Raw genomic sequence first — 18,509 nt, forward strand, 5'->3', positions numbered from 1 at the left:
ACACTCTCACTTCTATTTTCTGTTAGGGAGAAAAAAACAAATGTGCAAAGCAGTTGGCATTATTTTTTTTTCTTTAAATTTCTTTGAAACTAGGAAAAGTTTAAAACAAATATCAAAAACATATCATCTAACGATATATTTATTTATGTAGTATTAGTAAATGAAACAAAATGCTTAATGTACATGTCATTAATTTAATCTTATAGTTAGGCAAGTGAAACGCAAAAGGGAATTGCCTTCTAAGAATTATAAATCTGGTAGCTGCCACATGGTCATAAGGCTGGTGGCAATTACATAAGCAAATGTACGGTCTTAACCTGCTTCACTGTTCCAGGCATTCTCTCCCCTCCTATCTCTTCTGCTACTTTCAGCACATTTAAACATATTATTTGCCATCCTTAAGTTCTGGGCATCTCCTCACATCACAGGAGAAAATGAAATAGCTGCAAATGAGTTGCTTCCAGAATGAGGATCTCTATAGATTTACTAGGACTGCCCTACACTTAAATTCATTTTGCACAATGGGAGGCAGAGTTAATAGTTTTATTAGCAAAGCACATGCTACAGTGCTAATGCCATCATAGTGCATTTGGTACACAGTATCTCTGTGTGAAGTGGCATTGTGTAAGCTCTCAGACATCAGTAAGGATCTGTTTATGGCTGCTTGTTTTATGAGGTAAGATTATGGTTTATTAAGAAACACTGTTTACAGTAGACAGCTACACTGAGACATCTTAAAAGTATTATGGAGAAAAGGAAAAGCGTGAAAGATGTCCTTCCCCCTCCAAAAAAAAAAAAAAAAAAAATTAATTCTGGTGTTCTGGTGAAATATCAATAACAATAACACACTTAACACATTTTACGTTATCGTCTTCTGCTTTCAGCATTTTAGTTTATAAAATACTGTAGCTTCTATCTGCAAAGCAAGTTTTTTAGGCACTATGGTTACAAAGAACTCAATATCTTCATATATTTTTAATCAATCCATATAAGTATCTTTGTTGCACTCTGAATTAGTAAACTCTTTGGAACATGTGCAATAATGTAAATCCTTAATGTCTTATTTAATTGTCTAACTGATCAATATATTTACTTTATAATTGCATAAAATCATCTTGGCCAGTTTTATGGTCAAGAACTTATGACCATGGCAATCATAATTTCCATATTTGTCTTGTCATCATGTCTTTGCCCTGTTGTTTTTAAAATAATAATTTTACAAGCTTAAACCCTTAGTAACATCAAATTTAGACACCTAATTTCCCCTCTTGTCCAGTACTAGAGTGCTTTTAGATTCTTGATGCATTTGTTTTTTCCTAATGATAATTTTGCATAATTTATATTAAGTTTTTGTACTGTTCACTACAGGACAAAATATTTCATTTACATGATTTCAGATAACTCACTTTCTATGTTGAAGACAGCATTTTCCAAAGATACTAATCATATGTAATTTTAATGGAAACTTTTAAAGGTAACATTTACCAAACTACTTTCAGCTTTGCTAATTTTTGCTACTGAGAAATTACTGTTTTCTCTGCTAACCAGCTTGAAGAATTGTCACCTGAGAAACAGACTAGCAGTGCTATTGTAACACTTTCCGCCTTATAACTAATGCAGAAAAAAAAAAAAGGCTTCTCTTATATTTATTTAGTAAACATAAAAGTTCAGATAAAATACAGCAATCACCAGGAACACAGATTATTTTCTGTATTGTGTGTAATGAGTAGAATACCTTTCCTTTAACTAATGAAAAAACTCATAGAATTCAGAAAGCCATTTACCCCACATTACTTGTTTTACAAGATTCTAATTTCTCTTACTATGCAGAATGGAGAAAAGTAATGGGTAGACTAGAACCATTATTTATATATATCTGTTGAAAATTCTATCTTGCTGAGAAGAGTTATATATCTTTCAACTGTTTAAGAAAAAAGGTTGTGACTTCTGCCTTTTGCAAGTAATTATCTTTCTTTCTCACCCAATCACACTTTACTTGTTTCCTATGGATGCATTGGCTGCAGCAATGTTCCTTACAAGCACTTTATGCAGAACCTTCCATAAATCCTTGGTATTGCTATCCTTCACATGAAGACAACAGAGTGCTAAATTATTTAGCTGTAATTTCTTCCATCTGCTAAATTTTAATTCTTGTTTTAGTGACAAGGGGGATGTTGGCATTTCCTTTGGTACACCAGTATTGACTCTTTTTGCTGAATGACTATCCCAATTCTTTTCCTACTGAGGCGAAACATTAGAAAATTGCCATAAGCTTTTTCTTTTATGTTATGAGATGGGAAAGACCTAAAATTGTGCTGTGGGCTTCCTGCCCTGAGTTTTCTCTCCAATTTCTAAGTGATAAAGTGGGATCAAATTTTCAATGTGCAAGGATGTAAATGGAGATTTACACAAAGATGATTGTCATGGGTTAGCAAGCATAGTCCTGGAAGTGATGTTCTATGACCTGACAGAACCTATCAGCTGCCCAGTTTGAATATGGACAATTTTTTAAGCCACTTAAAATTTTGACTGCCTCTGTGGTGAACATTTAAGAATGGACAAAGCCTGGGGGAGCACTGTCTCGTTTCCGGCGCTGGGACAGGTGGCTGCAGGGCCCGTACGGGGCCCTCAGGGCCCGGGCCAGGTCCTGCTCAGGCCAGGCCGGGCCACGGCCATCCTGGAGCCGTGCAGCCCTGTTCCACCCGCGGCCCCCCACAGCCCTGCTACGTGCAGACAGCACGGCCCCCCCTCCAGTGCGGCCGAAGATTCAGCTGAAGCTGCACCGCTGCCCAGCAAAGATCATGTGACCAGCAGCGATAAGCGAAATTCCAGCTGCAAGACCCTTTTAGTGCTGTGAAGAGCTGAAAACCTGAGGGAGGAGAAAGAGGAGATGCTTAAAGCTGAAATTCTGTTGTAAAGCTATGGTGGTGATAGACTATGATATATCAGAGTACCTGCTGTAATTTCATGAAAGCATAGGGGGTGGAGCGTTCAACTTGTACATGTGAGCAAAAGCACCTGTGCTGGAATAAGCAAATGCTGAAGCAGCCGTAATTTGAATAGAAGTTTGAACAGGGGGAGATGGAAGCGATGAGGACTCTTGCTCCAACTGGAAGGAGAACACCTCTGTTCCTAGAGATACTCCCAGAGATAGTCTTAGAGATGAAGATAGTTTTTTCTCCCAGGAAAGGAGGAGGGCCTCTATTCTCAGAGATGGAAATGCTCCGATGGGTGAAGAGAACTTTTGTTTCTGAATGGCTCAACCTTAAAATGGTATCCGAGTAGCTCAAGATTGGACCCTCAAAAGCAGTTGTGGGAAAAGCTGCAAGTCGGGGGAAGGGACTCCCACATGCGAGCAGAGAACCAACCCGGGCGGCTGGCTCGTTGTGATAATGTCTCCATAGTATGAGCAAGAGAGACTCCTTTCCCTAAGTGAACTGAACAAGATTGTTATGGAAGTGGTAAACAGACTGAACATCTCAAGGGTTGTCTTTTTGCATTGTCAGTGGGAGAAGGGAGAAAGGTGGGGGGAGGAGAAGTGTTCTGAAGGTGTGGTATGATTTTATTTTTTTTTCCTTCTTTTAGGTCTATTAATAAACTTCTTTATATTCTTTCAAGTTTGGTGCCTGCTTTGCTTTTCTCCTAATTCTTATCTCACAGAAGGTAAACAGTAATGAGTATTTTGGACCAAACCACTACACTAAATTGGTGTTTCTGCCCGGTTACAAACTGAACCCGCTACAATGATAAAATTTAAGAATGTGAAAACAAGGTCAGGTGAGCATGTGGAGACAGACGTGGCATTAAACAAGTGTTGGTAGATATGTAAACTCTCAGCAATGGCTACACACAGGGTTTCTCCTGAATTCGCAGTTAGGTGGCCATTTGCTAAATGCAATCTCCAGCTTGCACTAGAGATGGCATCACAATTCAAAGCCAGGAAGTTGCTCATCAAGCTTTAAGAGTAAGAGAGCATATTAAACAGGGAAAATTCACTTTCTGGTTGTCACAGCATGACAGCATCTGTTATGGAGATTTTTAGAGTACACACATACTCTGATGAGGAGTTGGCAAATAAAATGTTTAGTGTCTCTTCAAAAATTGATAGGATGACTGAGACTAACCTGGTGGATACCACATTCTAACTGCTGAAACAGCAAACCTGCTCAATTCAGATGGTCACTGCTGACTCACGACTTCTTTTCAGACCCTCAGACTTCCTTTCAGTGGCCTGGAATTCCAGACTCAGTACTGTGGTTTGAAATTTGCATTGCATAAACAGAATACAGAAGCTCAAACACTCATCTTCAGTTACACTTCCAAAATGTAAATATCTGCAGTGATTATGTGAGTAGAGTGTGAAGCTCTGGCACAGTTGCATGTTTTTATGTGGGTTAAATCCCATAATTAGAAGTGCAATAAGCTCCTATCTGAAAATCACCAAAGAATGCAAATCTCTTGATGAAAACTGGGCTTATAAAGATCAACATTTTGTAAGAAACTGCATTAATTTAAGATAATTTATATTTGAATTAAGTTAAAACTTTTAGTAGCCTTACTTTACAGTGTCATTACTTTCTCTTGCTGCCAGTTCAAAGTAAATCTAGCCAGACACTAACAGCTGGATTCTATTCTTTTATCACCAATAATAATAAGATATTGTTTTCTCTGTAGTTCATTAATTGACAAGATGAAAACAGTGTTCATTTAGCTTACAGAAGATAATTGTCTTTGAGAACAAGTCAACTAGGATATGGTAGCCATGTCTTCAAAACACTCCCTTCCACTTAGAAGGAGTAATTTCATAAACTGGCACAGTGGACCTCAGGTCATCTTTATGGAATACACCTGTGGAAGTAATGGTCCAAAATGTTAAACGTCTTAAGTTTAAGCTGCCAAAGATGGGTCTCCACTGAAGTCATGATTGCCAAGGAAACTATTTTTAACCAAATACTTATGAGCAAAAGTGTGTAATTGAATGTTAATTATAAGAACTATAAACAAGGATTCATTACAACTCCATTAAGTTCAGGCTGAAGTGGAACAATCATCATAGATGGCAGCCAAAAAACATACCCAGGTTAATTAATTGGACGGATCTTGGAGGAGCTCTGTATCAAGTACTAAATGAGCACTCTTTTCAGCATGCCTCTTAGAGAAACATCCTTTTTGTCCTGGCTTAAATTTTCTACCAGGCAGTCTTTACTAACTATATGTAAGACTTAAACTTGTCTTTCTATTACATATATATATATGTGTACATATAGTAAAAATTGATTGAAATATGTAATTTTTTTTCTGACAGATTTCACCAAATGAAGGAGATAAGGAATTTCATCTAAATTATTTTACTTAGCAAATTGGAAAAATGTTGTTGTAAATTGAGAAACTTTTTTAAGACTGAAATTTAGTGAAACTAAGGAAACTAAATGATCAACCACATTATTAATTCAATTAACTATGTTTGTATGTGTACAGATGCTCTAGATGTCATTGGTCATGCACAGAACGTAGAATCTTAAAGAGGACAGACAAGAGTATCTGTAGCAGGCTACTGCAGCAAGTCAGTACCTACCACAAGTTAAATCATTAGTGTTGAATCTATCTTAATTATTACTTTAACATTATTGTGAGACCTATATTTTGTCATTCTAGTCTTTAGAAACATATTCTAGTATTTTATAATTCAGTATCTGATATTTAAAAACATTAGTCATCTAGAAATGTTAGTGTTGCCTCCAAACTGTTTTCTGTCTGCTATGCTATTGATGGTTGTAAAAATCAAGACAAAACAAAACAACTCCATAGCTATATTTTAAAATAACATGAAGATAATTATTTTATGAATAAATAAAAAAGTTAATAAATCCTAAGAGGCTGAAACTGCTATATAAAATTTCTAGACACTTTTCATGCACAAATTAAGTAGGCCTGACAATATAGATGCAAGGATTGCTTTCTCCTTATTGAAGTAATTATAGTTTACTTCATTTTGCCCCTTCTATAGTCTACTCATTATGAATCCAATGCTAACTACTGATTTTTGCTTTTTAAACCAACACATCCTGGAACCATGAAAATTTACAGCTGAGAATAATTACACAGATTTATCAATAAAACAGAGTTACTGAAATGCAGTACAGCAGAGTTTGGCCTCACAGAAAAAGACTATGCAAAAGGAACCCCCTTGAATTCTGCTTTAGCAAAGCCCTCAGGTATATATTTTATCATAATTCTGTTCTCAGCTCCCACTAACTTCAAGGAGATGAACATACACTTGACTGCTTTACTGCACAATTATAGGATTCAGGTTCTTGAAACAAACCATGTGTTTGCAGGCCATATGCAACATGAGTTAGGGTTTACCTTAGCATGTCTGACTGCAAATTATGGGAGTTCAGAAGAAACTCAGTGAGCTGATGGCAAGGCAGAAAGTGGTAACTTGGCCAAGTTTTTCAGTGTAAATTGCTCCAACTCATGAGTCCAAGCAATTAAAATACCCGTGTGCTTCTTTGCTTGGACTGAAATTCCCCAGGTAGCTGCAACTGTTCCTACACATGCTGCACAAACTGCCAGTGTCTAAACAGGTTGATAGCAGTCTTGCTTGAGTCTCATTGAATCCAGGAGCTAGGGAAAACAGTGCTGAAGTCTTCCAAAGTCTCCATCAGAAGTCCTTCAAAGGCTTCCAATTATAGTTCACACAATTTCAAGGGGTTTCTTTTTGAGGCTAAAATGCTGTTCACACTGATGCAAAAGGTTTTTTTATCTGCTTCTTTAAAGGAATTAGTGGCAAAACCTGAATCAGAAAGGCTTCTCTGTAATTTCATGCCGTCTTTCAGACCTCTTGAGGATGAGCCTTTGGCATCTGATGAGAGAGGTTCAGCTGTTTCAGAGGAACACCTGCTCATGACGAAAATCATAGGTAACTGGAAGCATGTGCAGCATCTTGGGAGCAAGTGGCAGCTCAGGATGGTTCCAGGCCTTTTTTCTTTTTTTTTGAGATAGGTGGCATTACAAGAATAATGTTGTATCAGTTCTGCAAATGTAAATGTGGGTAGCAGTATTTCCTTACCTTTCATAGATATTAGATGGTTCTCTGACACTCTGCAGAAAAAAAATAATAGTCTATAAAAATAGACTGCCAGTTTCTAGTCTCATCAAGTGAGTTTTACAGCAATATAGCAAATTAGAAGAAAAGAAGACAAGGCCATTGATACTAACATCTATTGGAAAATTTGTATCTTTGTTATTTACTGATGCTTAGAATAATAAGATCAATAAAGAGAATTTGGACTTCAATATCCAGTCATGTATTCACAACTTGTGGGCAGTTATATTGTCTTTTCACTACATTGTTTGGCACAAATTTTCTGTGTTTTAAGAACTGGAGACATTAAGAAAAATACTATCACATTAAAATTTCTTATAAAAAGCCTAATCAAATTAAGTATATAAATGAACAATCAAGATCAGGACAATAACTGCATTTGTCATAACTGTTCTACAAAGTTTGCATGTATATGCCACTGTAACTCTATGTTTCCTTCCTTCTTACTTCATCTAACAAGCCATCCTCCAAAACTTCCCTGTTGCTATGTTATCTCATGCTGATTTCTGATACGGCTAGCAAAACTTCAAGGCCTACTTATAGCTATATAGCCACTTGTACTTCCTTGGAATTTTTCTATATTACCAAAGAAAAATTTTAATTTATTTTTTGGGTTTTGACCTATTCATAGAATTGAATTAATCAGATATGCTTATGCTAAGACTTAGATCAATTTTTAAACTGATGGCCTGTTAAAATATATATATAAGGCCAGCTGGTAAGGTATAATCAAAATATTTTCAAGCATTCTCTGAATAGAAGTTACAATATCTTGTATATCATATTTCCAAAAACAGTGAATATCCTAGAGTCATGAGAAAAATTTAACTGTTTAGTCCAAGAAATTCCTGTCAAGCTATCTTTCTCATTTGTAATGGCCTTTGTTAATCTTTCATGTGATTAATCTTTCCCACACAACATGTGCTTTCAATTTTTATTCCTCACTAGATATAATTACATTATCCTGAGGAAACAGTAAGTTTTCAAATTAAAAGCATGCACAGAATAAAAACATATCCCACATCAAATATTCTCCTAGAGTTCAGAAACCCTAAGAAAGCTAATAAAACTCGATTGCTCCTTGTTCCTGGTCAGCCATGGATAGCTCCTGTAATCTACTCAGTCTGCTGGTTACTTTGCTGACTACAGCCTACTTTCCGTGTCCTTGGTCTCTAGTTCATACAGTTGTATTTGCCTTTTGGCACAGCTTCACAGAGGAACTTAGGAGCTGTGGTTAAGCATACCTGTGGGTTTTTTTGCTCTTGGAAGCACATCATTTGTCTTTCAGCTACCCTGAATAGCCTGAGGTAAAAGACACCTCAAAGCAGGATGAAAACTAGTCACCCTGCTGAGGGAGTCAGCAGCAAGCTCTGCAGATGGGCTGACACCATCCTGGCTGAAGGCTTTGTGCAGTCACCCTGGCACACCCACCCAGCCTAGTAAGATGTGATTTGTGAAAATCAGGAGATTCTACGTTGTGACAGGTAAACAAACAAGCCTGTGGATTTTCAAGTAGATTTCATATGTTCTTATTACAAAAATTATCATAACCACTGCATGCGTGTCCTCTAGTAGGTAAATTATGAACATACCATCTAACTATGCCTTCTCTCCTTCTCCTAGCAAAATAAGCATCTCTTCTATGAACATCAGAAATGTAGAGGTCAAGGGTTTCCTTATTCTTCCAATTTCCTGGTCAAGTTCTAAGCTCATTATATCTGTAGCTAATGTGTGATATGACAGTGATCACATTCCCTCTCCTTCGGAAGCAGTCATCTAGTTCTGAAATCTGATCTTGTTCCAGATTTCAAAGTCTGCAGTGTTGCAGTACTGAAAACGGTGATAACTCTTGGATATGTGTAGGAACATAAAGGAAACTGGTGGCAGAAGAGGAGAACCTTAGTTCAATTGCAAAATAGAAACTTGCATCTCCCCTGCCCATCATAATGCCCAGAGTGGAAATCTGTACAGTGTAGGGAATGATTGAGGGGAAAGTTGTGCCAGCTGGAATGTTTACCCTCTGTCAGTGGATGCTTTCTGGATTTCTAATGCAGTCATAAGCCCTTAATAGTTTCTAGAAATGTCCACACATAATTTTATTCTTGTTATATAATTAAAACCAGTTGCACACTTAATATTTTCATTTAGATGGCAATGTAATCTTGAGCCAAATGCATCGTTGGTGTAGATTCACTTACTTCATTTAATTACAACAAGCCTGAAGCTGGCCTTTTATAATTGTTTCCTGACAAGAGTTTTAGAAGACTAAACTATGAAGCAGTATTTATAAAGATCACTGCAAGTGCAGATTCAAAATTACGGTATTGACTTAAAAGCTAGAGGCCTCTGGTTGAGTAATCAAATCTCTTTGTTCCAAGCATAATTGTTTGAGTCTGACTCACTTTGTTCTATTTAAAGGCTAAGTGAAGAATTGCAATATTGAGGTTACTTCAATAAGCTGGTATCACACTTTCCATTTAGCAAACAGAGAATGATATTACACTACATTTGCAATTTGTAGTGCTAGAAAAGTATTTTGTTAGATATTAAAAGTTATCTTTAATTTCACAACTCAAATCCTCACACAGATTTTTCTTTTCATAAAAATATGTCTTTGTATTATTTCACTCCTTCTCTGCATCTGTGAAGGTAGATAGAAGAGCCATCAACCTTCCCCCAGATGCTGTGAAGGACCAAGTGCAAGCCATGAAGAGCCTTAAAAGCTCCGATATGTTTTGGGGACCAATACTATCATACAATTAGTTAAGCTTAAACCATAGCAAAAAGGATGAAATAAATAAGTCAGGCTACCCAAAAAAACAAGAAAACCATCATGATATGCACTTACTCCACCTGTTTCCTTGCACAGTTGACTATTAATAAAAATTTTAAAAATAGTACAAGAGCAGAGTGTTAAATACAGTCTTTTGAGATCTCCTTCCGTTAAATCAGAACCCTAAGACCTGGACATTCATCCTTGTCTTCAATCCAGAACAGCCTCTTTTCCATAAAGGAATCAATGGTGTGCGAGACTTATCCTTTCAAACGTCTATCCAATGTCAGGGAACTTGTCTTATTGGATATGACTGCAGGGTATCTTCTGGGTAATAGGCAACCATAAACTGTAGTATCTACAGTAGGATCATATTTCTCTAATGCCAAAGAAAAGGAAAATAGAAGAAGGAATAAAAAAATTAAGTACATGAACCTAGTGTGAGAAAGTACTCTCTCTATCAATCCAGAATAAAGGCACCCAGAACACAGCAGGTATCTTCTTAGGAATTTGAAGAGCTTTGTAGTAGCACTTAGGGTTAACAATAAAAGTTTTTATAAAGTCATGTGTTCAGTTGATGAGACTAAGTACCTGTATTTTATTTACCTTCAAAAATTCTGCTGCCTGTCCCCAGGTTGTGGAGAGCTAGCAATCATCCTGGTTTTACAGAATAAAAATATAATAATTAAACTTTTGATACTATAAAATCTAGCAACAGTATGGAGTTCCACTGATTCAAACTATGCTACTTATCAACATTAACAGGATAATTCCACTGCAGTTTAAGAAGTAAGTAGTGCTTGAAACCTTCATCTTAGACTACTTGTTATTGGAAACCTACATGCATTGATTAAAATTTTAACTAGATAATTCTTTTTTTAAAATAATTCCTCATAACATAAAGATACTGTGATCTGCTGCAAAACATCTTCAAAAACCTTCAGAAAGTACTTTGCAAGATTAACAAATGATACATAAAAAATTTTGGAGAGAGAATTATTCCCTCCTCTTATAACTCACCTCAGAACTCTGGAAGACATTCTCATCCCTTTCTAAAGGTCTGTAGTTTTGCTGTTGCTGTACATTCACATTAAGTCCTGACTTAGCCCCTGCTGCTAAACCTTATGAGAAGCTAAGGACATTTCATTTTAGCCTCTGAAATCAAATATATGGGCTTGCCTTGCTTACTAGTATAAATTAGAAGGTTTTGGGCTAAATAGAATTTAGAATGTTGAATTTTAACTCCTCCATATAAAGAAAAAAAAAGAAATTAGCAACACAGAAGGCTAATAGTGGTGTATTCAAATCACCACAGTAACACAGCTGTTTCAACCTCAGCTTAGGCAGCCAAATGATCAAAAATGGACACAAAAGCAAACCAAATACATTATTAGAAAAGGAATAAAACAAAACATTGAGCCACAGTACAAAATTTGTTCTATAAGAGCATCTTGTGAAATGCAAGTCTGGTTTCCATCTCAAAAAGATTCTCAGGAGACAATGACCCTTATCAAAGTATCTAATGGCATTAGTATGAGGAATAACCAAGCTTATCAGAGGTATTCATCTTGGAAAACAAAAAACCCTTACCTCTTTGTCTCTGTCCTCTTACATTTATTTCTAGAAAACACCGTTTTGCCACTGCCTGTGATGTGCACTGAACTGCCTGGGTATTTTTCTTTTTTTATATACTTTGCTGATTCTTACAGCACAGCTGATATAACCCCATTTTGTGCTTCTCCTGTCTCCCCAAGTACCGACTGCTTCTCAAGCGTGTTCTGACTCTTGCATTCTGTAACTTGCAGCTACTTTGCTGCAACAGCTGAGGTTTAAGTGAGCAAGTTTAAAGACAGGTCTTACCACACAGCTGAATCACACTGCAGATGATTGGCAGAGTGGAAATTAGGCCATTTTAGTGCTGAAAATTCCCAGCTTAGTTTGAAGAATAAACATATCTGGCAATAATTTTCTTGTCAAGATTTCCTGAGTGTTATGTCATAGTGCAACAAAGGCAACCCACTGAAGCGCTGCTGACCATTTCTGCGTTCAGTGGTTTCTGAGACTGGAGTCTTTGCTGCAATGCTTCTTAGTAGTTGGCCCTCTTTGATGTCCTGAAAACATACCACAAAGCAGTTATTGTGGTTTAACCCTTATCAGCCACTAAGCCCCAGCAGGCTTGTTCACTGCTCCCCAGTGGGATGGGGGAGACAATCAGAAGGGTAAAAGTGAGAAAACTCTTTCGTTGAGGTAAAGACAGTTTAACATATGAAACAAAAAACATGTGCACAAACAAAGCAAAAAAAGGAATTCATTCATCACTTTCCATGGACATGTGAGTATTCAGGCATCCCCAGGAATCCAAGGCATAGCCCCATACTAGCTACTGTGAAGAAAATTAATTCTATCCCAGAAAAAACCATCACAGCAATAATAGCGGTCACTCCAGGAGTCATGTGAAGATTGCCCATTTAGACACAATTCGCTCATCACATTTATCTCATGTGCCCAGTATCACCAAGTGGCACCAGTGCCCAGTGTCATCCATTGAGATTTAAAGGTACACAAGGCCACAGCATTCTCAAAATGTGTTTAGAATTTCTCCTGTGCAAATAACGACAAAAGCTCAATTAATTAAAAAGAAATAAAAATAAAAAAGTCTTTACGTCTTAGACTTTGGAGACTTGTCTCTGCAATAAACTGCAAGCAAAGACTACAAAACAGGCTTAGCTGTGACATCAGAATTCCCAACACTTTTTCCTGATACCCACCCCCTGTCATATAGGTTGCAACAGTTTCAGGAATACTGTAGAAAGAATTAAATTGCTTGGGCGGGCTTTGCCTTCTAAATGTAGAATTAAAAGAGTTTCACTGGTTAGGCACCCAAAAAGTACTTTGAAATTGCAAACACTCATCAGCTTTCAGCATAAGAAAAGCTTTAAAGGTACAGTAGTCATTTTAATGCTATCTCAAACATCCTTTTCTTGTTCCAGAGGGCACCAGTGGAGGAGGGAGCATTTGCTTTTTTCATTAGTCGATCATACATCTGTGGCAGTTGGAGCGTGGGCCAGCAGTGCTTCCCAGCTGTATAATTGCAGACGCCCTGAGGAGCATTTACCTACTTTCCAGATGTGAGTTCTTTTTTTTTACAGAACAAAACACTTGACCATTCTATCATTAGTCCCCTTTATGCTTTATAACTAAATAAGCCAAACTGTACAGTTGGTGATTTTACAAAAAAAAAAATAAAAAAAAAAAGAGTAATGAGGTCAAGGAAGTCAGCAGGAAAAGTATAACAATATCAAAATGCAACACAAACCTTTAGGTCAATTATCTAAGGCCTGATCTTGACAATGCTGGGTTCAGTGGCTCTTCCTTCTGGGTAGACAAACACTCGCAGCTGGGTTGCCCTTGTTAAAAGTCCTTAAGGATCAAGCTACTATTTTCAGAAAATGTCCTGAATCTAGAAGGTCACTGATCTCAGCATTTCAAGTAATATGGACTTCTCTATGGAATAAAAAGATTTTTGATGTAAAATCTGTCCTACAAATCTCAGTCAGGACCAAGATTATAGCTGTATATTGATGAAAAATCAACATATTGTATCTACACCAGTTTGAGAGAGGTTTCTCTGTGGAGGTTTCCCAAGGATACACACGCAGAGGGTGTGGGAAACCTGAAAAAGATGGTCATTCATGTACTTGTATTGTAGGAGTGCCAACTGTATGCTTGTACTGTGCACCAGACGCTATCATAAACCAACACGACATGAGGACAACTGGATGGGGGGAGCAAACTGCTTTGGGACTCTGAGGTAGAAGCCCACCCACCCTCAAACCTCACAGACAGATTATGAGGTTTATGGCACAGAATCCTGTCTCCTATTTCCCCATTGACAAACCAGCCCTCTCTGTCTCCCTGTCTGTCATCACACGTACCACCCCCAGCTGGTCAGGCAGCTGTCTGGCATGCCATACTCCAGAGAGAGAGGGAGAAGATGGGATGCAATGCTAGTGCTGTGGGATACTTCAGCTAGTAGGGCACAGTTCCTTGTTACAGCCTAGCACTTTGGCCTTTGCCCTGCATGTGTTATCTTCAGTCACACACTCTGATATGCCATCACTTTAGGCAGATACTTCAAGGATCTGCAAATACTGTTAGCAATATTCTTCTTCAGAGACTATTCCATATCTTCTTCCATTGCTCTTCGGCACTCCTAGTGAAACTTGACAAGTTGCAGACAGCAGCCGTGAACATTAGATGGTTCATGCATATGCACAGGGAAATGATACTGGAGAATTGGTAACAAATGAGTTGTTTTAGCACTTAATTCAATGCAGTATTTAAGCTGCACTGGAGACCTGACCATTGGAGGGTGACATGATCACAAACAAGGACCTGTAGAACATCAGCTTTCTCTGGAAGTCATCTGAGCAGAAGGATGCAGCCCAGGGTTACAACAAGCAATCACAAACGTCTCTCTGCACATGGCCAGCCAACTGCTCCACTGCGATTTTCACCTTTTTCTATATATGTGTAATTGTTCCTTTTGGATGGGAAAGTGGAAAAGTACTGATATCTTGCTATATAGCATAGTCAAATGTACATATTTTGCAGTCTGACAGTACAACCACAGAACTGCATAAAGTTTATGCAGGTTTTTTTTTAGTTTATTTCTTTCTTTCTCAGATGCGAAGATGATGCATAGTAAAAATAAATGAACCAAACACTTGTTTGAATAATTAAACATGTGAAAGTAAAACTAACCCTAAGCACATTTCAAAAAAATGTGAAAAGATTCCTTCAAGGGACAGAAGTTCCAATCCTGCACCTAATCTAAGTTGCACAGTGAGGCCATATAAACTACGTCTTTATGATATTATAATTATTTGGCATAAAGATTATCATAGAATTATAGAATAATTTGTGTTGGAACAGAGCTTGAAAGGTCATAGAGGTCAAACTCCCAGGAGTGAGTAGGGACATCTTCAACTCCATCAGGTTGCTCAGAGCCCCATCTGACCTGACCTTGAATGTTTCCAGGGATGGGGCATCCACCACCTCTCTGGGCAACCTGTTCAGTGTTTAAATCTGCTCTCTTTAGTTTAAAGCCCTTACCCCCTATTGCAACAGGCCCTGCTAAAAAGGGGCCTGTTTGTCCCCATCTTTCTTATAGGACCCAAAAAAGTACTGAAAGGATGCAATAAGATCACCCCAGAGTCTTCTACAGGCTTAACAACCCCTACTCTTTCAGCCTTTCCTCATAAGAGACATGTTCCATTCCTCTGATAATTTTTGTAGCCCTCTCCTAGACCCATTGTAACAGGTCCATGTTCCTCCTGTGCTGGAACCCCAGAGCTGGATGCAGCACTGCAGGTGGGGCCTCACCAGAGCAGAGCAGAGGGGCAGAATCCCCCCCCCTCGCCCTGCTTGCCACGGTGCTCTGGATGCAGCCCAGGGCATGTTTGGCCTTTGAGCCGTGAGTGCACATGGCTGGGTCATGTCCTGGCTCTGATCACCAGGACCCCCAGGTCCTTCTCAGAAGGGCTGCTCTCAACGCTTCATTTGCCAGCCTGTATTGGTACTGGGGGTTGTTGAACCTCATGAGGTTTCCATGGGCCCTCTTCTCAAGCTTGTTCAGGTCCGTCTGGATGGCATCCAGTCCCTCAGGTGTGCCAATAATGACATATTTTGAAAAATTTTTATGCCACTGGACAATAATAGAGAGGAGCAAATGCCTGAATTGAGCAGCAATAAGCAGTAAAATTTTTAGGTAAGAGGCTCTAACGTCTCCATGATGAGAAACTGTGACATTCAACAAGAGATTGCTCTCTAGAGAAGATCCATATGCTATCAGCAACTCTTTAGGTTGCATATATACTTCATAGTGGATGCTCAGAGAGCTTTGTGGAATGAGAACCAATAAATGGAATCAGTTGTTTGGATTTTTTAAAATTGCTGATATGTTGTTAAAGGTGATACACAGTCTTCAAAGCGTCTGACAATGGAGAAGAAGCACTTACATTATGCTGGCAATTGCTTTTTGATAAAATCTATGATGGTCTATATGTGTGTCTGGAAAGCATATTAGGCTGATATCAAAGTAATTCTTGCAAGTATTAATGCTAAATATCATAGATACTGATGAATATCAAGGCCTTATTTTTCACTCTGCTTTTATATGTGCAGAGGAGTAGAAAATCAATCAAAAATGTCAGTCAGATTTTATTCACTCTAATAATTAAATAAAGGCATTGTCCCAGCTCTCTGATACACTATTCATAAGTACACACTGCACTTCTGTTAAGAAAGATGATAAATCTGGTAGATCATTTACATTTGACTAGTATTTCCCAAGGGATAAAGCTCTTGGCAGAGAACAGAAATCAAAATTTAGAACTTACATGAAAAAGTAGCAGTAGAAGAATAAACACAATTTTTTAAAACTACTGGTTGCAAGTACCATGGTAACACTGCACCGTAGTCCTTTCTTAATGAAGAAAATCTAAAAGTCAGTGACAAGGAATAAACTGAAACTGTTTTGACCTAACTTCAAAGTTTTGCACTTGAGGACATATGGCTCATTGCCCTAAGTCTGACGTGAACCTCAATGGGAGTTCTAGGAGTGATTTTACATCATCATGCGGCCGCATTCCTGCAACAAGCCCACACAGCTAGACAGCCTTAGATGCGTCACTGGCACTCTTCATGGTCATCCACCTGTATAGAAATTGCAGAACCAGGACCTCTACACTTAAAAACCTCTCATTAGATTGCACATATTGTTGGCAATATGTGTTCCCTGCTCAAAAATCATCTGAAAAGGTAACACTATGAATGGGAGAATGTCACAAGAGACTTTAATATTACCTGAATACCTGATTTACTGAGTCATTTGCAGCTTCAGGATTCTGGGACTTCATCAGCACCGTACATCAGAAATCAGACAGGAAAAATAGTGGGTCTTAGTCTTGCTGAAAACCAGCATCTGTCAAGTAAAAGAGATGGGATGGAGCTTATCTAATTTTTGAAGGGATTACACTCACATAAATCTTTGTATAATGACTCTTATCTACAGCAAACTGCATGACGTATTCCTAGAATATAAAATAAGGAGACTACTTCAAAAGATACATGGTAATTCTGCAGGTAAGAAATATAGATTATGATCTCCATCAAATAAAATGATTCAGGACGACATTTGCAAGATAACTTGAGTGAACAATTTTTAACAAGATGCACTTCCTAATGACTGTTTATTAAAATAAATATAATATATTTAGGAAAAAAAGGGTCATGTTTCTTAAATGTAACAGTAACTTCAAACATTATAAGTAGCCTAAAATCTATTTCATCATGTTGCAATTTTAAAATCACATTTCCCAGGTTTTGGGTTCACTTTGTCTCCAATGTGTCTAAACTCCAAAATATCAGAACAACCTAGTGCCCAGTACTGAAGCTGATGTATCAGGTAGACTGATTTCAGTTGGTGAAATTTCAAGAAGTTGTCATGTCTGTGCAACTGTGGCATCTTCCATAATTTCATCACAGTCCAGATTTGAGCAAGTTTGGACTAAAGTATTTACTCCAGCCTAGATTTTGCTTTGAATTCATGGTCAGCTCCAAAATAGTCTCTTGAAATAGTTTCTTGAAATTGTTCACAGGCTTTGTACAGAACAGAATAACATTTCTAAAAGCCACTGAGGACCATCCTTAGAATGAAAGAATATGGCAAGAAGATCCTGAAATAGTACAAATTGGAGCCACTAAATCAACAACTAGTGAAGTGCTGAGCTCATTTGCCTGGTACACAATCTACTAAGCCTTAATTCCCCATTCCCTAATAAGAGAGCCATCTTGGGTGTCTTCAAATAGTCAACCCCATTTTTTTCAGGATTTATAAAGACATATCAAGCCTGCATCATTCTTCTTAGACTGTCAAAACTGGTCATATTTTCCTTTACTGTGAAAAATGCAGTAGTTTTAGTGTTTTCATTTTAAACCCAGGCCCACAGCCATTGCCAAGCAGTGACTGAATTAGTGTTTATAAGGGAGGTCACTTTCAAGGTCACTCAGTATAAAGTATCATGCTGTCAGTTTAGAGATGGTCTAAAAGGACCAGATTTCACAAATGTTATCTGGAAATGTAGAGTAGCTGATACAGCTCCTCATCCCACTGACAAAAATGAAAATTTGACATTCTAGAAGTCCACTAACTCATTGCAATTCCAGCAATGCTATTACTGTTAATGTTAATAATGTTGTTACTGTTGTTATTTAATATCAGAATTTGGTGCATAATCCTGATAAACCCATTTATGTGACACATCATAAGCTATAAAACAACAACAGTATTCCCATAACTGGGCATGAGATACTGCTCTACTAAGGCAAGTATACACATATTCAGTCAGTTATGATACAAGTAGGGTTGTAAGGCTGTAAAACCATCTCTAAGAATACTTGACTTCCAACTTTTTCTTCATTTTCAATATGTTGCAGCACATAAGGGGATGCAAACCATGCCCACGTGCCCTTCCCCACCACACGCACTTCAGTCAGGTAGCAGTCCCTCTGCATGCGTCTGTAGCTATTGCACAAGAAAGAGCTGCAGTGGTCCCTATTGGTTCT

The 18,509-nt window shown here is 37.9% G+C and overlaps 1 long non-coding RNA gene across 1 annotated transcript; it reads right to left on the reverse strand.

Moving 5' to 3' along the window:
- Positions 1 to 10,487: 10,487 nt before the first annotated feature.
- On the reverse strand, positions 10,488 to 16,860 carry LOC125321165. Its single transcript, XR_007201509.1, has 3 exons — positions 16,749 to 16,860; positions 11,742 to 11,992; positions 10,488 to 10,538 (listed from the first exon to the last, which is right to left on the reverse strand). It is a non-coding gene; the product is annotated as an uncharacterized LOC125321165 (long non-coding RNA).
- Between the last annotated feature and the right edge of the window lie 1,649 nt (positions 16,861 to 18,509).

The sequence above is a fragment of the Corvus hawaiiensis genome, chromosome 1, assembly GCF_020740725.1.
Source record: "Corvus hawaiiensis isolate bCorHaw1 chromosome 1, bCorHaw1.pri.cur, whole genome shotgun sequence".
NCBI lineage: Eukaryota > Metazoa > Chordata > Aves > Passeriformes > Corvidae > Corvus > Corvus hawaiiensis.